The 23,708-nt window shown below is 32.7% G+C and overlaps 1 protein-coding gene across 2 annotated transcripts in view; it reads right to left on the reverse strand.

The window, feature by feature from the left end:
• LOC140443645 (aquaporin AQPAe.a-like) overlaps positions 1 to 20,035 on the reverse strand; it is a 247,935-nt gene extending 227,900 nt beyond the window's left edge. Inside the window, exon 1 of one of the 2 annotated variants that reach the window (XM_072535007.1) lies at positions 19,925 to 20,035. The gene's annotated coding sequence lies outside the window, so the exon portion shown is untranslated. Of the gene's footprint in view, positions 1 to 7,602; positions 7,655 to 19,924 lie in introns of those variants that run through there. The other variant, XM_072535008.1, reaches the window with a different exon arrangement.
• Positions 20,036 to 23,708: the final 3,673 nt, after the last annotated feature.

Raw genomic sequence — 23,708 nt, forward strand, 5'->3', positions numbered from 1 at the left:
ATTCTATTATTATTATTTAAAAAAATGAGGAAAAATAATTTTAAATATTGCAAAATAATTTGGCAAAAACATGTCGATTTTTTGCTTAAAAACAGTTTTAACTTTTTATCCATTGTCCGCAAGAAACTAAATTTTGCATATTTAGAAAGCCTGAATTTTTTATACATTTAAAAGAAAAAAAAGTTGACCTAGGACACTTTGGGACGAAGTTAATGTATTTTTAAATTGATAGCAGCTTTGTTAACAATTAAGGGATCTTATTAGGGTCATCTGAAAAAACATACCTTAAAGTTTTAATGTGAAAAATTCGAAAAAGATTGCATTTTAATGGAATCATTTACAAAGCTTCAAAAATGTCCTCAAAATCGGTTTGAAATTGAAACTAGTCTTCGTCGGTGGAGAGGGAAAGAGTTGTTTACTGTATCTCTATTTCTTGTTTATGGATTTCTACGTTTCTTTTTTATTTGTATGTACTTTTTGCGTGTAATACAAACAATTTTTTTCAGTTTTTAATTTTTTTATTAATATTTGAGGTAATTTTTATTGTAAAAAATAAATATTTATGATTAATATGTATTTCTTTAATAAACTTCGTAAATATTTTATTGATAATAGATTTTATAAAAAAAAACAAATTATCCTATTCAATTATTTTTTTAAATATTATTGGTTTATGTAATGCGTTGCAAATAAATAATGCCAGATAAACTAGGTTTTAATTGATATTATTATTATGTCAAAATGCCAAGCTGAAAAGTTTACCGAAAAGTTTTCATGGCAACCTATTTATTATGTATAACAATTTTTAAACAAATTATAAAAAATTGCTTTTTCACTTCAAAACCCCTTTTTTGATAATTTGATAGATATTTCAAGACGAATATTATTTCTATGATTTTTATGTAAAATCTATCTTCTTATGTAAGAAAGAATAACTTTCGTCTTAGAATAATTTAAATTATTAGAAGAAAGTAATTTTAAAGCAAAAAACTTTATCTAATTTGTTTAAAAAGTGTTAAATACATAAATAATAATAAATACATAAATAGGTTGCCATGAAAATTTTTTCATTGAAGAAAATCTTAAATTTTTATTTGAAATTTTTTATTTTTAAAAAAATATTAGTAAGTACTTTAAAGTAGTAAGAATTGAATAGGATAATTTGTTTTTTTTTTCATAAAATCTATTATAAATTAAATATTTATAAAGTTTATTGAGGAAGTATATATTAATCATAAATAAAATTACCTCAAGTAATACTAAAAAAAACTAAAAAAAATTGGTTAAACAAATAAGATGGTTTATTTGACAATTTAAATATTTAAATAATATATAATCGTAATGTACGCAAAATTACATACAAATTAAAAAAAGAAACGTCGAAATCCATAAACAAAAACCAGAAATAACAGCTCCTTCCCCTCCACCTCTCTATCACGAGTTTCAATGCCGGCCGATTTTGAGGACTACTTTTTCAAATTTTGCACATTAAAACTTTAAAGCATGTTCTTTCAGAAAACCCTAATAAGATCTCTTAATTGTTGTAAACAAAGCTGTTATCAATTTAAAAAAAAAAAGCACTAATTTCGTCCCAAAGTATGGGATATGAAAAAATATGAAAAAATATTTTTTTTGCAGGTAATGGTTAATAACTTTTTTAAATTGTTTATAAGCAAAAAATCGATATGTTTTGCAAAATTGTTTTGCAATATTTAAAATTATTTTTCCTAATTTTTTTAAAATAATAATTATAGAATAAATCATTTTCTTTCAGAAGCTACCCGTATAATTACTTTAACTACATAATTTTCTAACTTATATTGTTGCAAAAAAATTAAATTTGGGATAAACAAATAAAACATTTTTTAAACTATTTAACCGATCGATTTGAAATTTTGATCATATTTTAAGCACCACAAATATTTGATCATATTTTAAAAAAAATTATTAATATTTATAAAAAACAAAAATTTTTGACTCATTTTGTAATTTCTAGGCAACAAATAAAGATAGGAATATTTAAAAAACGCCATTTTTTTTATGGTTTTTCACGAAAGTATCACGAAAACAAGCTTATTTCCCTGGGCTATTTAAATAAAGTACCGTTTTATAACTTTAAGCGCTAATAATGCAATGGCAATTAATCCATTAAGTACCAAATCCTCATTTGGGAATAATATTAGAAGTAAAACTGAAAATATTTTAAAATTATTAAGACAAAATAGGCTTCAATTGCAAAAAAATCTAAAAGCTGCTAAAGGGTAAACTGGGTGAAGATTTAAAAAATATACACTAGTTTTAATTATGAAAAGACAAAGATCATGGGTTTCTTAAAAAATATAATGAATTACCTAAAACATCTGCAACATCTAACATCTTCAAATTATGAAGAGTGTGCAATGAAGATAAACGTAATAATTTGATATTTTATCAGCAACAAGAAAAAAACTTGGGAACTTTCGATTGGTACTTGAATCTACTGAATGTTTCAGTAGCTCAAGTAGCTAGAATACCAAAAAACCCAAAATATTAATGTATAGCGCAATTATTAGAGATTTATGTCATATTTATATATATATACATATATATATATATATATATATATATATATACATATATATATATATATATATATATATATATATATATATATATATACGTAATTGCAAAATATTGATATGTTGCAGATACGTTGCAGAAAGATTCCTCTTTAGAGAACTTCAACAAATCAAAGTGACTGACACGATGAGAGAAAAAGCCAGGAAACAGTTCGCAGAATTAGAGAACCACCCCAGTCACATACTAAGAGAGATGATGAGGTATGAAGCATTCCACAGATGGAAGCACAAAAGACCAAAACAACAAATAGTAGAATAAAACAATAACCCCAGAGAGAAAATTAAACCAGAGAGAAAATAAAACACTAGAGAGAAAATACTTCAAAATAACAACAACGCACATAGAAGACAGTTCGTAGCTCAAGAAACACTCAATGACTATCGCCAAACACAAAGTGGACCCGGTTGCCTAAAGAAGATAAAATCTATATTGTTATATTGTTTTATATTTATATATTTTTCAATGTCGTAGTATAAACTTTACACTAATTTTGATTTTTGTTTTAGGGCAACCTACAAAAAAAAATCACAAAAAACACAAAAAACCGGCTTCGGCCACCAAAAAAATTTAAAAAATACTAACAAAAACCGGCGCAAGCCACCAAAAAAATTAACAAAAACCCCAAAACCCGGGCACGTAGGGCCCAACCCCTTGAGCACCAAGTCGCCGAACTGAGCCTAGGCTCAGATCGGAGACTTGAGGCCCAAGTAAGCAATTTTAATTGATATATGATAACAGGATCATAGCGACAATGCGCTGTCCTGAGTTTTGCAATCGGTTAGGAAACCATGTTGGGGTTCTATTACCCAGAACCTCCACATGAAGAGCATTTGGCTGATAGTTGTGCCCCTATCGCGCATCAGAGTGCTATAGGGGGAAAGGGATGGTCTGGAGCATTGGAGCGCGGTGGTGTGACTACTGTTTTACTCAAGTTAACACACCTCGCTCCAATGAATTGTTACACCCATACGTAATTCCTAGGGGTGAACATTTCTCACAGGCTGGGTTCAATCAAATTGCTTGCTTGCTTGCTTGACACGAAAATGTAAATGTTTATCTTACTGTACTAATGTAAATTTAAAAAAATGTGTCTATGCTTCTACAACAAAAAAAAACTAGATAAAATTTAAAAACGTTCTATGTCGAAATGACCTTATTAATAAAGGAACATACTGGCTTTAATAATATCAAAATAATATGTAGAGACGCCATCTCCAAAATAAAAATAAAAGAGAACCAATTGAAAAACGCACTGGGGAACCATGGCAGTGAAGGAAGTAACGAAATATGTAAACAACTATTGAACTTAGGCTTAGAAACAACCTATAACAAAATACCCAGATTCTCTAAAAAAAACACAAATATGAACATAGGTTTGAAAACAGACGAGAAATAATATTTAAACAACGTTTCGCCGACATTACAATTACAATAGAAAGGAATGGAAAATATAACTGAAAAAAACATTATTGAAGAAGAAAGACTGCAAGCTAAAAGAAAGAAGCTAATAAATGAAAATAGACAAGCTAAGAAGAGAGTCCAATTTGTTAATGACGACAATACAGATTCAGAGGAGGATGAAATAGATATTTCCCTTGAGAGTGACAGCGATAGTGGAAAGTATAAACAAGATCTTCCTATTTTAAATCCAAATTTATTCAGTACCCAAGGTTTTAACCCTAACGTAGAAGATTATGCCCTAGTAGAATTTCATCCACCAAAGTCAGTGGTATATTTTGTGGGGAAAATATTACAGATAGAACAAGATGGGAAATATTGCATATCATTTTTAAAACTTAAGGATAAATGTAGTGAGCAGTTTGTTATGCCCAATGTTACTGATATAGCTTCCGTCAACAAGAAAGATGTGAAATATATTTTGCCGAGACCAAAACTATGTGGCAGCATAAAACGACAACAATGCTATTTTGCGTTTACAGTGTCTTTTTCTTTATTAAATGTCAGATAGGAATTATACCTATCTTCAGTTTTATTGTTCTTTTCAACTATTCTTGTGCTTTTAAACAATAAATATTAGAAATCTTACTATAGTTTCTGTAAACCTAATTTTTATTAGCTGTGTTTAAAATAAAGTAGTTTGGTTCAATGTGTACGCAGCACTAGTTCATTGTGTACCGCCCGTGTGACACAATGAACTAAAGACACCTAAAAGAAGAAAACCATACTAACTCAAAAACATTAATCTTTATTGATAATCAAATTATGTGTAATAGATTACAAATATGTGTTTCTGATACTCGTACAATTTCGTGTTTCTAGGTTAAAAGGGAACTGATCTAAACAATTTTAAATTTTGGATGGTTCATTGTTGAACACATGACCCTAACTACATAAAAACTCACATTATGAAATGTGTTTTAAATCTTTTTATTGTTTATTTTAATAATTATAAACAATTGAAAAGTAGTAAAAGTTTCGACAACCACGAGATAATACGCCTTTTCTATCGACTTCACCCAGATATTCCAATTAAAACATAGCGCCCAGTAATTTTTCGATTTTTCAAGTGATTTTTCGGCTTCGTTTCTTGGGATAATAAACAATAAATAACTTAAAAATTTAATTCAATTTGATTATTTATTTCTCTGAATAAAAAAATCAAAAAAATATTGTTAATTGTTGATGTATATAAGTGGCTTAATTGATTTATACAGTTGTATAATTGCTGTATTATTATTGTAGACAGCGGACAAGATCTTTGGAAGGAGTAGGCAGAAGAGGGCAAAAACATGGTATGACGAGGAATGTCGGAAACAGCTGGAAAAAAGACAAACAGTAAGGAAGACTTGGATACAACTGCAAACATACCAAAGTAAAAAGGAATATGACGACTGCCGAAAAGAAACAAGAAGAATAATATGTACAAAGGAAAGAAACTATGAACAACAAAAATATGAAGCTATGGAGAGAGACCTGCCCAAACCAGGCTCCAGAGAATTCTATAAAGCAATTTTCTCTGAGAAAAGAGGACATAGAACCAATTCCATTCACACCCTGAGAAACAATCAAGGCCGTATGATAATCTAGGGTAAAGAAGTAACTGAAGAATAAAAAGAGTATTTTAGGGACCTTCTAAATATCATACAGGAAGAACAGCACAAAGAAGAGATCTATATCACAGCGGATATGCCCGTCAAAAATCCCTCCATTGAAGAACCCCAAAAGGCCTTAAATAAGCTGAAAAATCACAAAGCGCCGGGTTATACCAGTAGAACTTCTGAAATATGGGGGAGACGCACTACATCGCCAAATCCACCAGCTAATAACGCACATATGGTTAGAAGAAAGGATACCAGCACGATGGAAGGAAAACATAATAGTGCCCATCCACAAAAAAGGGGACAAAACAAAATGCGCGAATTATAGAGGAATTTCACTCCCAAACACGGTATATAAAACCCTCTCAAACATCATTCTTAGTAGACTAATCCCTTATGCTGAAAATGTCCTAGGCGAATATCAAGCCGATTTTAGGGCAAACAGATCAACAATAGATCAACTATTCACGCTGAGACAACTTATAGAAAAGGGTTGGGAGTATAACAGACCCATACACAATCTTTTCATAGACTTTCGACAGGCATATGATAGCGTAGAAAGAAGCCAAGTATGGAATGCCATGGCGGAGTTCATGCTCAATACCAAAGAAACTCATTCGGATGACCAAAGTCTATATGGAGGGTGGAATATCTAAAGTACGTGTAAATAATAAACTGTCTGGCAGCTTTGAAATCAACAGTGGACTTAAACAGGGTGATGAGTTATCTCCACTACTTTTTAACCTTGTATTAGAGAAAGCCATGAGGTCGGCCGAAATAAAAACAGAATTGCTATCGGTTCAAGGTCCCAAGCTATAACTCGCATATGCAGATGACATAGATCTCGTTGAAGACTCCATCCTGTCCAACAAAAGACATCTTCAACAAGATGAAAGGAGCAACAAGTGAAGTAGGGCTGAAGATTAATGAAGAGAAGACGAAATATATGTGTATAAATAGAACGACACGAAGAGACAGAATAGAACAAAATGTGACGATCAACACCTTCAATTTTGAAAAAGTACAACGTTTTAAGTATCTGGGGGCCGTAATCACAGCTGACAACGATGTTACTGAAGAAATAAAAGACAGAATCCAATCTGCAAACCGCTGTCTATTCGCACTGGATAAGCTCATAAAATCAAAAAATCTTACAAGAAGTTCAAAGATCAAAATCTATAAATCCATCGTCAGACCTGTAATAACATACGGATGCGACACGTGGACCATGACCAAAGCAAACGAAGAAAAGCTCAGATGCTTTGAACGAAAAATACTTAAAAAAATTTTCGGAGCTCGCCATGACATCACCACAAACTAGTATAAGATCAGAACCAATATCGAATTAAAAGCACTCTACAATGACGCCGATATTGTCCAAGAAATTAAATCACAGCGACTAAGATGGGCAGGCCACCTGCATAGACTGCATAACGATATACTGGTAAAACTGGTATGGGAAGAGATTCCCACAGGCAAAAGACCACTCGGACGTCCCAGAATGCGATGGAGAGATAACATCCAAGCAGATCTCCGGAAAATGAACATTCCATTTGATCCCAGGTTAATGGAAGACCGAACAAATTTGAAAAAAGTTGTACAGTCAGCCAAGACCCACCTAGGGTTGTAGCGCTACGTGATGATGATGATTTATCCCTAACTTATGTCTCGTAGTTTAGAAAAACTGACATAAGCCTTCTTATAAGTAAGAAACCAAAATGGATGATGGAAGACGACTTGCACAGACTTAATATAAACTGGAGTGGTGCCGGATAGATAGTGTTGGAATAAAAAGAAAATTAAGTACGCCCAGAAAAAATATAGATACAATTTAAACAGTAGTTAGTTTAACAATATTGCAGACCAATCAAGTTAACGTAAATATCCAAATCAAAATATATTATAAAAGGTGTTACGTACTTACTAATGTGTAATTATCGATTTTGTTGGTAACACAGTTAAATAAAAACTATTATCAAATTACCACGTTTTATGTGATTTGAACACAGTAAGGTACAGACAATAGAAAAAATGATGAGATTTAAATGAGATTCAGATCATTATCAACAATGACAGGTTTGTGTAGTATGAATAGAATGATTTGCAATTTATGTTCCCATTGGAAGCAATAACCGATATATGATTGATTATAAAGGTACACAAACTCAAAGTACTTAATCTCTTACACATTTTTTACTTTATCCAGTAGAATGCAATAGATGACCTACTTGTGATGAGCTGATTAGATATAAACAGGAATTAAAAATCTATCTTCAAGAGCACGAAAAAATACCACCTCATGCATCTATTTTTAAAAGGTCATGGTATACAGAGTACTAATAAAACATAAATAAACTCTTAAAACAAAGGCAGGCATCTTCACCAAATTTTGCATTATGGGGTGGTCTTCCTGTCTCCTAGTTGGTCTTAGACCTATCACGATCTGATACACCCCTCTCCCTCTCTCCAATGGTGCCACAGCCCTAATCGGGGCTTGGCCTCCTCCAAACTATGCCTCCAGCCTTGTCGGTCCCGCGCAGGTCTTCTCCAGGTTCTCAAGTCTAGCAAATTTTGCGCGTCCGCTGCCACTTCATCCTCCCATCTTTTCCGTGGCCTTCCTTTTGGTCTTGCACTCTGCATTTTACTATCAAGGGCTCTTTTCGGCAATCTTTCTGTCTCCATTCCTACTACATGACCTGCCCAGCGAAGTCTCTGAAGTTTAACGAATTCTGAGATCGGTGTCTCTTTGAACAGTTGGTAGAGTTCATGGTTATACCTGGATCTCCATATTCCGTTTTCGTTAATAGGTCCAAATATCTTTCTTAGGACTTTTCTTTCGAAGACTTCCAGTTTTCTTTTTGTCTCTTCTGTCATCACCCATGTCTCGCATCCATAACATACTATTGTTCTGATAATAGTTTTGTAGACCCTGATTTTCGATCTCCAGTGTGTGTTTTTGGAGCGAAACACATGATCGAGTGAAAAATAAGCTTTGTTTTCCTTTACTATTCTTCCTTGAATTTCTGGTTCTTCTGTTCCATCCGTGTTTAATGTAACTCCTAAATATGTGAAACTTTCTACCGTTTCAATATCGTCCTCTAATTCAACTGTGCGTCTGTTTCCCCTAGCTCTTGCCTGTGTTAACTTTTTTGTCTTTTGAATATTTATTTCTAGTCTGGTCTTTTTTGCCTTTGATTTTAATTGTGAATATATTTCTGCCGCCTCTTCTGTTCTGCGAGACATGATACTGATATCATCGACATAGGCGGCAATCTGAATTGATTTATTTGTTAGAAGATTACCTCTTCCCATATTTAGCTGTCTTATCACATATTCCAAGGTCAGGTTGAATAGTGTCAGTGCCAGCCCGTCTCCTTGCTTTAATCCTTGGACTATCGTAAAGTTTTCAGTGAGCTCATTTTGGACTCTGACAGTTGCTATTGACGACTTTATTGTTGTTTTTACCAGTCGGATGTATTTTTGGGCGATAATAAAGCTCTGCAATATTTGATATAACTTGTTCCTATTAATTGAGTCGTAGGCTTGTTTGAAATCTATGAATATGTTGTGGACGTCACCCATTTTAGGGCAAAACATGGCATGTATCCTGACCACGTGTTATGGCATTCTTAAAAAGTAATAATAAACCATTTACGACTGCTAGTGCCTAATACGTCATCCTCTCTAAAGTTAGCTATAGTCAGATAAAATTAATTTATTGAAGAATTTTATTACCAAGTAATAAAAACAAGATTTGTTTAATTTTTATTTTGAGAACGATTTCCGAAGTGGAAATCGAAACATAAAAATAAACTTATTTTAAAGTAAAATTGTGGCTTATTCCTAGTAAAATTAGTAAATAGAAAGGCTTAACAGGCCCCCTGTTAAGATGGGCAAAATGCCCTTACTCACAAAATTTAATTTTCTAAATATTTTTTATTTTTTGCGTATGTGATTAAAAAATAAGGCTCAGCGCAATTTTATATTAAAAAATTGTCCGAATTTTATGCGATTAAAAAATAAGACTGAGTGCAATTTATCTATTTTTACAGACCCGTATCTTGAGTGCACCTGACCTAAAATGCATGTTCTTTTCGAAAAAAAAAGTATAACATTTTTTTAACAGGTAACTGCTGGTTCAATTTTTTTATTTTGTGTATTTGATCAAAAATATCAAAAATTATATCTGATTTTTTTCAGATTTTACCATATTGTGCGCCATTTTCAAAAATCCAAATTTGTGGGTAGGGGTTTGGGGGAAGCAGGGGCGGTCTGAAATTGCGCTGAGCCTTATTTTTTAATCACATAGACGTAAAAAAATGAAATTTTAATTTTGAGGGTGCGGCCGTGTTGACTACATTAACGGTTCCCTTTAGTGTTAAATTTTAATAAAAATATACTCCAGTCGTCAGAGACGAAAATACCACTGAACATCTAAAAATCATACAAATAAACTGAATTGTATTGAGAGTGTCAATTTTAGGACCCCAACACAATATGCAAAAAATTTTACCACTCCTTCCCCCGATTTTCCTCTAAAGCCCCCTCCGTATAGGGGGAGACAAAAAAAACGCTTTGTCAAGAATGTATACCCCATTGCAAAAAAAATGGTGAGAAATGTAGCTGAGATAATTTTGAACAAAAATGTTTATTAGCACTTTTTACGTAAAATGAACCGTTCTCTCAGAAACAACGCTTAAAGCGACCGGTGATTTTGAATGTCAGTTACGCGCGCGAGATCAATTTTAAATAAAATTTGTATCGACATCATCATCATCATGCTGGCTTTACAACTCTACTAGGAGTTTCCTTTCTCCGCCAAGCACGTATTCCCATATTTCTCATGTCTTCATCGATGTTATAAAGGAACCTTGTTCTAGGTCTTCCTCTACTTCTCTGATCAATAGGTCTATCAAGAAGCATTTTTCTAGTTCTCTCCACACTCCATAAATTCGCCTTAGTAGTTTTCTTTCGAAATATCCTAACATGTTTTCATTATTTTTTGTTAGAGTCTAGGTCTCTGTACCATATGTTAGGACTGGGCGTATTAATGTTTTGTAGAGTTTTATTTTTGTATTTCTCGATATAATTGTGGATTTAAGGAGAAGATTGAGCCCAAAATAGCATCTGTTAGCCATGCAAATTATGCAGTTTATCTCTGCGGTAGTATTATTTTCAGTGTTCAAGGAGCGCTCCCAGGTATACAAATTCGTTCACTGCTTCGATGACGTCGTTTTCTATAACAAGTGGTCGTAGTATTTATGGTTGCGTGCTTATTTTCATATACTTCGTTTCGTTGGTGTTTATTAATAATGCTACATACACCTCTCGTACAGCGTTTTCCGTTCTCCCAACAACATTGATATCATCATAGGCCAGAATTTGCACTGATCTATTATATATTGAACCAGTGGTTGTGATTTGTGACATACGTATTACTTTTTCCAAAGCCAGATTGAACAGTATACAGGAGAAAGGGTCTCCCTGGCGAAGCTCATTATTTGTTTTAAAAGGTTTAGACAGTTCCCCCTGAATTCGTACTCTACATTCAAATTTTTCAAGAGTTAGTTTTGTTAAATTTACCAACTGATTTGGTATTTCTAGCTCTTTCATCGCTCTGAACATTTCTCTTCTATTCACAGAGTCGTAGCCTGCTTTGTGGTCTATAAATATGTGACGAATATCAATTCCACATTCCAGTGTTTTTTCCAAAATTTATTTCAGGGTTGCAATCTGAGAGAAATTGTCGATTTACCACCTCGGAAACCAGCCTGGTATTTTTCTACTATCCGTTCTACATATGGTGCCATACTATGACATAGTACTGTGGAAAGAGTTTTATACGCTGCATTTAGAAGCGTAATTCCTCTGTGGTTAGAGCATTCAAAGATATCTCCTTTTTTGTGTATGGTGCAAAGTATTCCAATATTCCAATAATTGGGGAGGGATTTCTTTGTCTATATTTATTTTATAAGCTGCTGTAATGCCATTATGGTATCATGGCCACCTTTTTAATATAGTTCAGCTGGGATATTATCTATTCCGGATGATTTGTTTCTGGCTAGTTTTTTAACTGCATCTTTAACTTCAAGAATCGTTGGTGGTTCCTCTTCCCTCTCATCTGTTCCCCTTACTCATCTGTCTTGTGGTTGCCTTGAATTCTTTTCTGTTGATGTTAATATTTAAGTTCCTTATTTAGGTGGTTTCGTTTTTTTCTTTTATGTATCCTCTTTTCTTCTCTCCTCTTTCTCTGGCAATTCTCTACAGTTGTTCTAGTTCGAAATTTGTATCAACTCGACAGTAAAAATTCTATATCTTCGTTCTATCGACAAAGTTCAAAATGAATTTTAAAGGAGCAGTTTTCGTATGCAATTTTTGTGTTTTTCTGCAAATCAACTCATTTTTATAAAGGTGCTAAAAAAATAATATTTGCACGAATTTTGTTATTTTTTATGATTCTAATAAGAACAATAAATTTTATTGCCTTTATTGACCGGTCACTATTGAATTTTTCTTATTAGAGCCTATTCCTAAAAACATATAGCATGATATTCCAGTCAGGAGTTTTTGCAACAAATTTGAGGCATTTGAAATATGTCGAAATAACGCTAAATTTAAACTTTTACATTCCAAATGATCTAAAACATTTAAAATTGCTTCTTTTTAATTACACAATTACATGTTTTTAAAACTGCACAAGTTCAGCTACAAATTCCACCCAATAACGTCCTTGTGAAGGCATTTTTCGTGACGTGCAAATATTTGTAATGTAAAAGTTTAAATTTTCGATTTTTAGGCATTTTTCAATTGCTTCATCTTTATTGCCTAAACCCAAAATCCAAATTTTATGTTATAGATTTTGAAGAATGGGCTCTAACAATGGAAATTCCACTACAACCGGTCAATCAACGATGCCGTTTTATTGCTCCCATGAGAATCAGAACAAATCGCGCAACGTTTATTTATTTAACACATTTATTAAAACTGACTTCATTTGCGGCAAAACACAAAAATTGCATACGAAATCTGCACTCTTCGCCTTTAAAACGAATTTTTATTTTTGTGGATATCATCAATGGATATCAAACGGAATCAAAGGATAACGTAATCAAAGGATATCAAATTTTTACCCTGGAGTTGATAAAAATTTTATTTAAAATTGATTTCGCACGTACTTACATTCAAAATCGCCGGTCGTTCCAAGCATTGTTTCTGAGAGAACGGTTCATTCTACATAAAAAGTACTAGTAAATATTTTTGTTTAAAATTATCTCATTTTCTTATCTTATCTTATTTGAAACATTTTTTCTACGGCTTACAGATTCTTGGCAAATCGATTTTTTCCGTTTTCCCCCCTATGAAGGGGAGTTTTAGGCGGAAGCCGGAGGTAGAATTGGTAAAATTTTTTGCATATTTTTGGGGCCCCAAACCCCTTTTAAAAGGTCAAATCTTTGACGACTAGACTATATATAAAATGTATATACATATATATTTTTTTCAAATATATCCTTTGCATACAGTGTACGCTTTGTATATTTGCTCAGGTAGTTTTATTATAAAAGTTTAAAATGATCAACAAGTAGTTAATGATTTCAATTCAGTTTTTTTATTCGGTAAAAATATCATATAATTGATATAAATACGCACCGGTCAGATTGTTCATAACAAAAGTGTTACTATTTCCAAAAACATACCAAAATAGACTTAAATGTGTTCATATCCTGTGATTAAATGTTACTGTAGTACTCTGTTTGTTGAGGATTATTCGAGTACAGCACGGATCCAAAGTCTACTCTCAAACCGTAAAACATAAATTAATAAAGTCTTGGATAACTGAATTAAGGTACCTATATAGTTTTATGCTATTTTAGTGATGACGGACGGGCATTATTGTGTAAAATTATGTTAAATGGGGTAATATAGCACTTGATAGCTTATTTTAAAGCCCAGATTTTTTGGCTATTATTAATTATTAATTAGTACCAATGGTCACACATTCCCTATTTAAAATTTATGGGTTGAGATACTGAAATGGAAGGGGTTGACAATTGACAGATATATAAATCGTTAAAAGATGACCCCTTTAGAATAGAAATATCGACCTATTTCAGGGTGCCAAAGGGATATATTACCAACCATATGCCACATAATATAATATCTCCGAAGAAATGGAAAAGATACTGATAAAAGATTTAGACAGGGAGGCACAATATTTCTAAAACTCTTAACTATGGCCTTGTAGTCCAGTCGTCAGAGATTTTACCTCTAAAAATCCAAGCAAGCTGAATTTTGCTGAGAATATCAATGTTGGGACCCCAAATAAGATGCAAAAAAGTTTATCACTTTTCCCCCCGACTTACACGTAAAACGTCCCTCGTAGAGAGGAAAAATTGGAAAATGGATATACCAAGAATGTGTACGCCGTAAAAAAATGTTTAAGAAAAAATGTCTTCTTCTTCTTCTTCCTCTTTATAAGCAATTCTGTTTGTTCATTGTCGGATTAATACCTCTATGGAAGGTTATCACTCCATCTGTTGCGCAGTCGTCCGATACTTCTTCTGTCGATTGGTGACTTATCTCTTGCTATTTTGCTTTTTTTCTATTTTGTGTCCATTAATTTATAAACTGTATATTACATTTTCTTCTAATGTCTTCACTTCTCTTTGAAACTTTCAGCGTATTTCCTGTAATTCTTCTCAGTACCCTTATCTCTTCCCTTTCCAGTAACCTTTGCATTGTGACTGTCGGGTCTTGTTTCTGAGGCTTATGTCATTAATAGTCTTACACTGGCTTTAGAAATTCTTGACTTCACCTCAGTGTTAATATATATATTTCGCCATATAGTGTCATTAAGGCATCCTGACAGTCTATTTGATTTTTGTACTTGATCTCTCTTTTCTTTGTCTAGGTCTCCATAGCTAGACAGTGTAATTCCCAGGTATTTTATTTTTATTACTTGTTCAATACCGATGCTATCAATTTCTATTTTACATCTGATTGGTTCTTTGCTGACTACTATTGTTTTAGTTTTCTGCGATGAAATTGTCATATTAAATTCTTTTGCTCTTATGTTAAATCTGTGGACCAGTCTTTGCAGACTATCTTCATCGTGGGCTATCAATATTGCGTCGTCTGCGTAACAGAGTATTTTGATTCCTTTGTTTCCCATTCTGTATCCTCTTCCTTTGTTAACGGTTTAGATGATTTCATCCATGATTAAATTGCAGAGCATCGGGCTCAATGAATCACCTTGTCTTATTCTGCTGCCTATTTCTATGGGTTTTGTAAGTTGTCCATCTATTATGTTGTTCTAGTAGATTTTTTCGATAGTTTAGAATATTAAGATATATTCTATTATACAGAAGATGGATTACATCTTTGAGTCTTACTCTGTCAAAAGCTTTCTTTAGGTCAACCAGGCATAGAAATGCAGGTCTATTATACTTTAGTGATTTCTCAGTAATTTGCTCTATAACGACTATTGCATCTGTACACGATCTTCCACTACTAAAACCCAGTTATTCATCCGCTAAACTTATCCTCTAATTTATTAGCACTAAAATTTTAGTTGTAAGTTTTAGCGTAGTATTTAACAAGTTTATACCTCCGTAGTTTTCTAAATGGTTTTTATCTCCTTTTTGGAATAGTAGAATTAGTTTTTAATTCTTCCGGTATTTTATTGTTTTTTATAATTTTATTAATTAATGTTGTTATATGCCATTGCTGCTCCACAATATTTCAGTAACTTGTTTGGTATCCCGTCTTTACCTGCTGCTTCTCTGTTCTTCAGATTTTCAAGTGTTTTCGGAACTCCCTGTACATTTATATTAAGTCCTTGTGGTAATTTGTGATGTTTCCGGTTCTAGCGTTGATTGTTCTTCCTCTGCTTATAGCTTTTTTAGGTAGTCAATCCACGTATCCTTGTCTATGTGTTTTGGTTCTATTAGTTTCTTTACCTCCGTTCTTTAACCTCTTATGAAGCGCAATATTCCCTTTTGCAGACCGTAAAAATCATGTGTTTTGATTCTTATTGTTTTGTAAGTATGGTATGCCTCTTGCGTTTTGGTTGACATATATTTCAGGTAAGCTTTTTTCTTTTTTTTTATATTTTTCCTTCACTTCTGTACAAAACCATGGAGTTCTTCGCCTTGGGAATGATTTATTTTTATTTATATTTCTTTCGCCAAGAACTTTCTTGGCTGAGGCTAAGATATTAGACTTAATTTTTGCTCAGCTTTCTTCGACTCCATCACTTTCTGTGATATATGTGTTTCTGCTTTTTTCGGTTATTCTTTTTCGGAAAAGGTATCTTGTGGAGTTATCCTGTAGATTTCGACTATATGGGCTGTAACTCTCTATTCGACAGAATATAGTCTATCATAGATCTTTGTCTTCTACTGTTTTCAAAAATGTATTTGTATTGCTCTTTGTGAGAAAAAAATGTCTTAATAATACGTATCTCGTTTATGTTGCAGAGATCGGTCAGAAGGTCTCCGTTTTTATTTCTGATATTTTTTGTAGAAAAAATGTAACTTAGATAATTTTGAACAAACATGGTTATTGGAATTTTTGCTCGACGGTAAAAATTCGATATCTTTTGATCAGTGTCCTAGCGACAAAAATCAAAACGCGTTTTAAAGCAGAAGACTTCAGTTTTCGTATGCATTTGTTATATTTAGCTGAAAATAAAGTCAGTTTTTATAAAGGTGGTTAAATAAATAAATAAAACGATAAAATAAAAAAGTGGTATACGAATGCTGCGTTCTTTACCTTCAAAATATATTTCGATTTTTGTCGATAGGTCACTTTGATTCAAAGATATCGAATTTTTACCGTCGAGTTGATACAAAATTTATTTAAAATTGATTTCACGCACGTAACCTACATTCAAAATCGCCAGTCGCTTCAAGGGTTGTTTCTGAAAGAACGGTTTATTCTAACAAAAGTCCTAATTAACATTTTTGTTCAAAATTATATTAGCTAGATTTTTTATTCAAAACATTTTTCTCTATGACGTGTAGATTCTGGGTAAATCGATTTTTTCAGATTTTCCCCCCTACGCGTGGTCGTTTTAAAGGGAAGGTGGGGGGTATAAGTGGTAAACTTTTTTAAATCTTGTTTGGGGTCCCAAAATTGACATTAGCAAAATTCAGCTTGTTTGTATGATTTGTAGAGGTTCAGTGCTATTTTCGTCGGTGACGACTGGAGTATTGAAAGGCATATATTTTTTATTAAGCAATGATATTGTCTTAGTTAATACGACAACCTTGACAATCTTGACTGAAGGAATGCGTTTAGCATCGTTCATAAGAGACAATGATAACGTTTCAGACTATTTTAGGCGGTCAGTAGGCTGTGATACTTGATCAAAATGACTGCATTCTTTATGTGAGGTTATTCCTCACTGCGCGCAATCAATTTTCTTGTAATTTCAAAGTAACTTTTGTTATTGTTTAATAATTGGGTGAGTTTAAGGTACATTATTATTGTTAGGTTAGGAAACCCTTGCCTTTTTTAATTTGTATCTTTTAGTAAAATGGATCCTCGTCAAGAACCAAGGGACCATTTTTGAATCCCAAATAAAGCACAGCCTCTAGAAATAAAACTTAATTCTTGTTACGAAATTGAGTGGGAAGAATTTGTATAGATGTATGCATTATCTTTAGATACGTACATTACCTTTAAAACTTTTTATTTGTGTGTTTATTAACTTATTTGTCTATTATCTAATTATATTTGATTTATTTATTCGTTATTTCTAAATTTTTTATTTACAATATTTTATCACTTTGTTTTGTTAAATTAATAAAAATATTTTGGTCTTAGACTAAGATTTTCTATTAGATGCAAGTATAAACCATTGTAATTTAATAAATGATGACATTTATTCTTCCTCAAAAGAAATGCGAACGTTGCCCACAGCAGTTATCAACACTGGAATTTCTGACTATAAACGCCAGTTGTGGACTTACGTCTTAAGAGTCCATAATTTGGCTACTAATAATGCTCATATGTATGTTTGGAACGCGACACAAGCATCACGAGGACCTCAAGAAATAGGATTCTGTCTACTGCATTATTTTAAAAATGTTGTTACAACAAAAAACATTAAAATGGCCGTCCTTTGCGATTTTATTGTGTCACATCCTGATATTGTGGTGGAAAATATTGATCATAAGTTTTTAGTCAGCGGACATTCTTACCTTGCCTGTGACCAAAATTTTGGAGTAATAAGTAAGCAAAAAAATTGTTTTAAAGATATCTACGTACCTGAAGACTGGATAAAGGTAATAACACATGCACGAAAGAAAGCACATTTTAAGGTAATAAAGATGACAGAAAACGATTTTTATTATACTAAGAAGTTAGAAAGAAATATAACAAATTGCAAACTTGATACACAAAAATCAAAAGTCCCATGGTTACATATTCAATGGTTGCAATACAAGAAAACAAATCCATTTACAATTTACTACAAATACAGCAATAATGCAGATGTTCCATTTTACTCACTAGATGTCAAAAAGAGGACATCCAGGGAAATACTTCAACAAGATTATCTTTATCCCGATGGACGTCCAATAACCGAAGCAAAAAAAAAGATCTTTTGGAATTACTTTCATTTATACCTCCAATACATCATGGATTTTACACAAACATCAGAACAATAAGATCCACTATACAGCAAGAAGAAAAGTTCATTAACGATGAAGATTAAGTATTTTTGTTATTTTGTTTTTTAATAAAGCATATTTTCAACATTGATATTGTTTAATTGTATTGTAGTCTAGGTCTAATCCTCATTCCTATTAAAATTTTTGAGGGCACACTGAAGCAAAAGCGGTCTAATTAACAAAAAAGCCTAAATTTTTATATTTTAGTTAAATATACTGCAAGATCTTCGAGTTTTTTGTTATCAGTTAATGATTTGTAAACAATGACTACTTTTTGGCATCATATTTTAATTTTATAAAATTTCAAAAAACGCATATATTCTTGGTTCATGTAAATCCATTATTCAATATTTGAGGTTAGCCCACTCTTGCTCTCATAGCCTCAATTATGATTCACTAATTCGGAAAAACATTTATTATCTCTCATACCTGGTTTATATTTTATAAACTTATTATTACTGTGTACAGGGTGTTTTGATTTGATTTCGGTGATTTGATTTTTTTGTCTCAACATTTTGTTTTTATTTTTTAGAAATTTTGAAAACCAAATATATATATATATATATATATATATATATATATATATATATATATATATATATAAATATATGAAACAAATAATAAAAATAAAGAAATAAAATCAAAAAAATTAAAAATTCAACTTGAGATAAAACCTACTAGAGATTTTGAAGGAGGAATAGCAAAACTAAAATGGCAATTTGCATCTTGGATTATCAGACATGAAGATAAAATAATCTTATCATATAATATAGAATATTTTGGAAAACAGGAGAGGACAAAATTACCGAAAATGTGATAATAAGATGTCCCCAAATATTCGCAGTTCTGAGGTGTATGTCTATAACAAAAACAGGGAAAGATTAAAGAAATTAAGGGATACCTATTTCCAATATCGCTCGAATAAAGCTGATAGACACTATTCTCTACAAAAAGTTACATAAGATTCACGTTATGCCCAAGTGGTAATTCACTAAAAATGTTTTACAGTATTCAATAGAACCGAATAAATAGTGGTGCATAAATTATACATATAGCCATTTTCACACGAGGCTCGTAATCCAAAAAAGTGATGCACGAAATCCGTTAAATTAATGGCACTTGTCAAGCAAACATTTTCGGTTTGCAGTAGTATATAATATTATTATATAAGTATATAATTTAACTCACACAATGTAAAAGAGTGCGTTTGTAAACATGACCTCAGCATCGTATTTTTAATAGTATTTATAAAATGACAATTTTATTCGGATTTAAATATAAACATTAAAATAACAAATGTAACCCTCAAAGGCAAAAATTTAATTCAAATAAATAAATAAATATTATTTACTGTAAACGTTGCCAAGCTGGTCGATGTAGAGGTATCATAGCATAGATAGTAATGAAAATGAAAGCGAATATAACGGGATTTTTGAATAGTTAATTTTCATTTTTATTGATGCTGTTTCCAAGAAAGTGCATTAATTCTTACACAAGTTATTTGTGTTTATTTAAAAAATAATTTATTATCAGTATATTATTAAATAATTTAAAATCATAAATGGTACTCACTCGTTCTTCTTTCTCCTTTTGGTCGGCAAATCTGGCTTTAGTAGGTCACTTAAATGTTATTATTTGAGGCAAATATTGTTATTGACATTGACTATTAGAGAGCACCGGAGTGAATGAAGAAAGAGCCGGCTCGCGTAATGTTATATTCAATTCACAAAATGTACAATCACCTTGTGTACAGGGACGGAGAATTATTTATCATTACAGTATACATTTCCGTAGTGTATCAGACAGGAGTATGTTTGTTTACTAATGGGAATTTTATTGCCTATTGTTTTTTACTATTATTATATAATTTATGGAAAGAGAAATTTGAAAAATATTTTGATTTGAAAAATAAGAAGGGAGTAAAAGCCAACGTAATTGGCATTGTCCCATAAGCTGTTATCTTAACAAAATACGCTAAAAATATGAAAACGCTAATAAAGAATGAATAAAAAAAAATTAATTTGATTGTCTTTCTATCTTCTAGTCTATCTTCGATCTTCCAAGTAGATGAAGTAAATCAAAACAGAAGTGAGGGTATTTACCAGTAACTCAAAACACGGTAGCTGCGGTAATAAACAAAAGCTAGAAACAACTACAAACGTTATTAAACAACTTAAGGCTATCTAGCATAAAAAGATGCTGTGCAATAACCAGTATGTACATAATAAAGTACCTGTCCGAACTACCAACATTTTCTCAAAGCCAGTATCACAGTAGTAGAGCAGAAGTAGAAGTAGAAAATGTCATCATCATCATCATTGGTGCTACAGCCCTATAAAAGAGCCTCGACCTTCCCAAGTCTATTACGCCAGTCAGTTCTATCCATTGCCAACTGTTGCTAGTTTGCTGCGCCTATTTATCTACCATCCTCATCTACACCATCCCTCCATCTGAGTTTTGGTCTACCCCTACTTCTACTTCCCACAGGTTGTGACATAAGGCTTCTTCTAGGAGGGTTGTTTTGCTGTGATCTTGCCAGATGTCCTGCCCATCTTAGTCTTCCTAGTTTTATAAAGGATACTACGTCTTTAACACCAAATATATGTTTATATCTGTGATATATCTAGTAGTTGTACCTCCTTCTCCAAACACCATTTTCATAGATGCCATCAAATATTCTTTTCAGGATCCTTCGTTCAAATATAAGCAGGAGATTTTTCATCTGCCTTGGAAATGGTCCATGTCTCCGACCCATATGTCAACACTGGTTGTATAAGGGTTTTCTATATGGTTACTTTTGTTTTTTGGCTTAAGTTTCTGCTTCTCATATGTCTACTCAGTCCAAAATAGCATTTGTTTGCTAGGATTATTCTTCGCTTGATTTCTTCCGTCATGACGTTCTCCTTGGTGATCAGGGAGCCTTAGTATGTGAATTTGTCCACCACTTCAAAGGTAGAATTATCAACCGTGAATTGGTGGCCGATGTTTCTGGCTCTATTGTTGGGTGTTGATGCCATTATCTTAGTTTTATTTTCATTTACTTGCAGGCCCATATTTTTTGAGGCGTTTGACAAGGTGGTATACATTTCTTCTAGCTTGCGTCCGACTGCTTCCGACTCTCACCTTCACGCTGGTGTCCCCTGTTAACCGAGCAACCCAGCTGGAGATCTGGTATCCAACCCGGGTGGAAAGTTGGGTCGGGAACTGATGAGAGTGGATGAAATGGCCCTTCGAAAAGGGGGTTTGGCGTTGGGTTAACTACCCAACCCGGTAAAACCCTATAGTTACGAAATCGAAAGTCAAAAATGCCGGACGGAAGTAGAAAATGTATGTTAGTTAAAATTAATATTTTTACTGTTAAACTTGGTACTGTTATTGTACTAATGAGCTAATTTTTTTAAATTTAATTGTATTTAAAATTAAGTATTACTTAATGCTAACTGTGATAAATAGGTACCTAATTGTTAATATTTTTTAGTCTGAAGGTGAAATTATTTTTGAATCGTTTTTAAGAAAATACCTGAAAAAACCTCTTCTAGTTCGAGAGCTTCTAGTAGTTGTGAGGGTCCTCTGCCACCAAAGAAAAGGACAAAAAACAAGAAAAAGATGAAGCCTATGGCCTTATTAGTGAGGCAGTAACTTCTCTAAAGGAATTTAGGACTGACTGTAGGATTAAGTCTGAAGATAATACTAATTTAGGTGCTAATAAGGCTTTTGCTCAGTAAGTTCATAGGTATTGTAATGATTTTTTTTTGTTGATATTTCGTTTACTTTATTTCAGATGGATTGGAAAAGAAATGGACCTCATTGATGATGACGAGATTTTAAATGATCTTTAGGAATCAATTTCTCGAAATATTTTTAAAGCAAACAGGAAATTATTTCAGAAAAAGCGAACTGACTATTAGATAATCTTCTTTATGAGCCTATCCGTTACGAATGTTGGCGATCATCATGGCAATCTTTATCTTATCTGCAGCAACGCGGAAAAGCTGCACAGATGTTGTATTGAACCAGATTCTGAGGTTCTTTAACCGAGATGTTCTTCTTCTTCCTGGACCTCGTTTTCTAAATATTTTTCCTTGGAGGATGACTTGAAGAAGAGCATATCTGGATTCATTTCGCATAATATGTCCGAGGAATTGTAACTTTCGAGATTTGATGGTGGTCAGTACCTCTCGGTTTTTATTTATTCTTCTGAGGACCTCCTCATTTGTGACTCGGTCAGTCCAAGGGATCTTAAGTATTCTCCGATATAGCCACATCTCAAACGCTTCCAGTTTTCTGCACATATCTTCGTTCAAGGTCCACGATTCAACACTATAAGATATAACAGAGAAGACGTAGCATCTTAGCATTCTTACTTTTATATCAAGAGAGAGGTTGTGACTTATGAAGAAGGCCCCCATCCGATTGAGGGTAGATCTAGCTTTTCCAATGCGTGCTCTAATCTCCTGATTGTTGGTCCATTCTTCATTTATTAGGGTGCCAAGGTAGTTGTAGTGCGTCACTCTTTCTACAGGGGATTGGTTGACGTAGGTTTGACCTTCTGTTATCCTTTTCTTGCTTATTATCATAAGCTTTGTCTTCTTGACGTTTATATTGAATCCATATTGTTGACTGTAATACGTGATTTTGTTCATAAGAACTTGAAGGTCTTCTAAGTTGTCCTGAAATATTATGGTGTCATCTGCATATCTGATGTTAACCATTTAGTAGAATACCTTTTTCAGTTTCGTGTAAAGCTTCGATAAATATTCTTTCAGAGTGCATATTGAAGATTAAAGGAGACAAAATACAGCCTTGCCTCACTCCACGCATGATTTTCACGTACTCAGTGTGTTCATCTACAACGCTGAGATTTTCTGTCTGATTCCAATAAAGATTTCTAATTTTTTTCAGATCTTGGTTGTTAATTCCTACTTCTTTTAGTATTTGCATCATCTTTGCGTGCTGTACTCGATCAAACGCTTTCTCGTAATCAACCATACATGCGTATAGGTCGCAGTTGACGTCTCTGCATCTTTGGAATAAGACTTGTACTGAGAACAAAGTCCCTCTAGTATCAACAGCATTTGTGAACCCGAACTGGTTGGGGGAAATTTGACTTTCACACAGCTTGTAGATTCTCTTATGAATTATCTTTAGGAACAATTTTAGGACATGACTCATGAGGCTTATAGTACGGTAATCTTCGCATTTTTTGGTTCGTGGTTTTTTTTTCAAGTGCAATAAACTCAGATTTCAGCCATTCTCGTGGTATTTCTCCAGAGTTGTAGGTATATGTTGTTGAATATCTTTGTGATTGTTGCTATTGATTTGTTGTCCATTAGTTTGAGTAGTTCCGCTTGTATAT

This window comes from Diabrotica undecimpunctata, chromosome 6 (assembly GCF_040954645.1).
Source record: "Diabrotica undecimpunctata isolate CICGRU chromosome 6, icDiaUnde3, whole genome shotgun sequence".
NCBI lineage: Eukaryota > Metazoa > Arthropoda > Insecta > Coleoptera > Chrysomelidae > Diabrotica > Diabrotica undecimpunctata.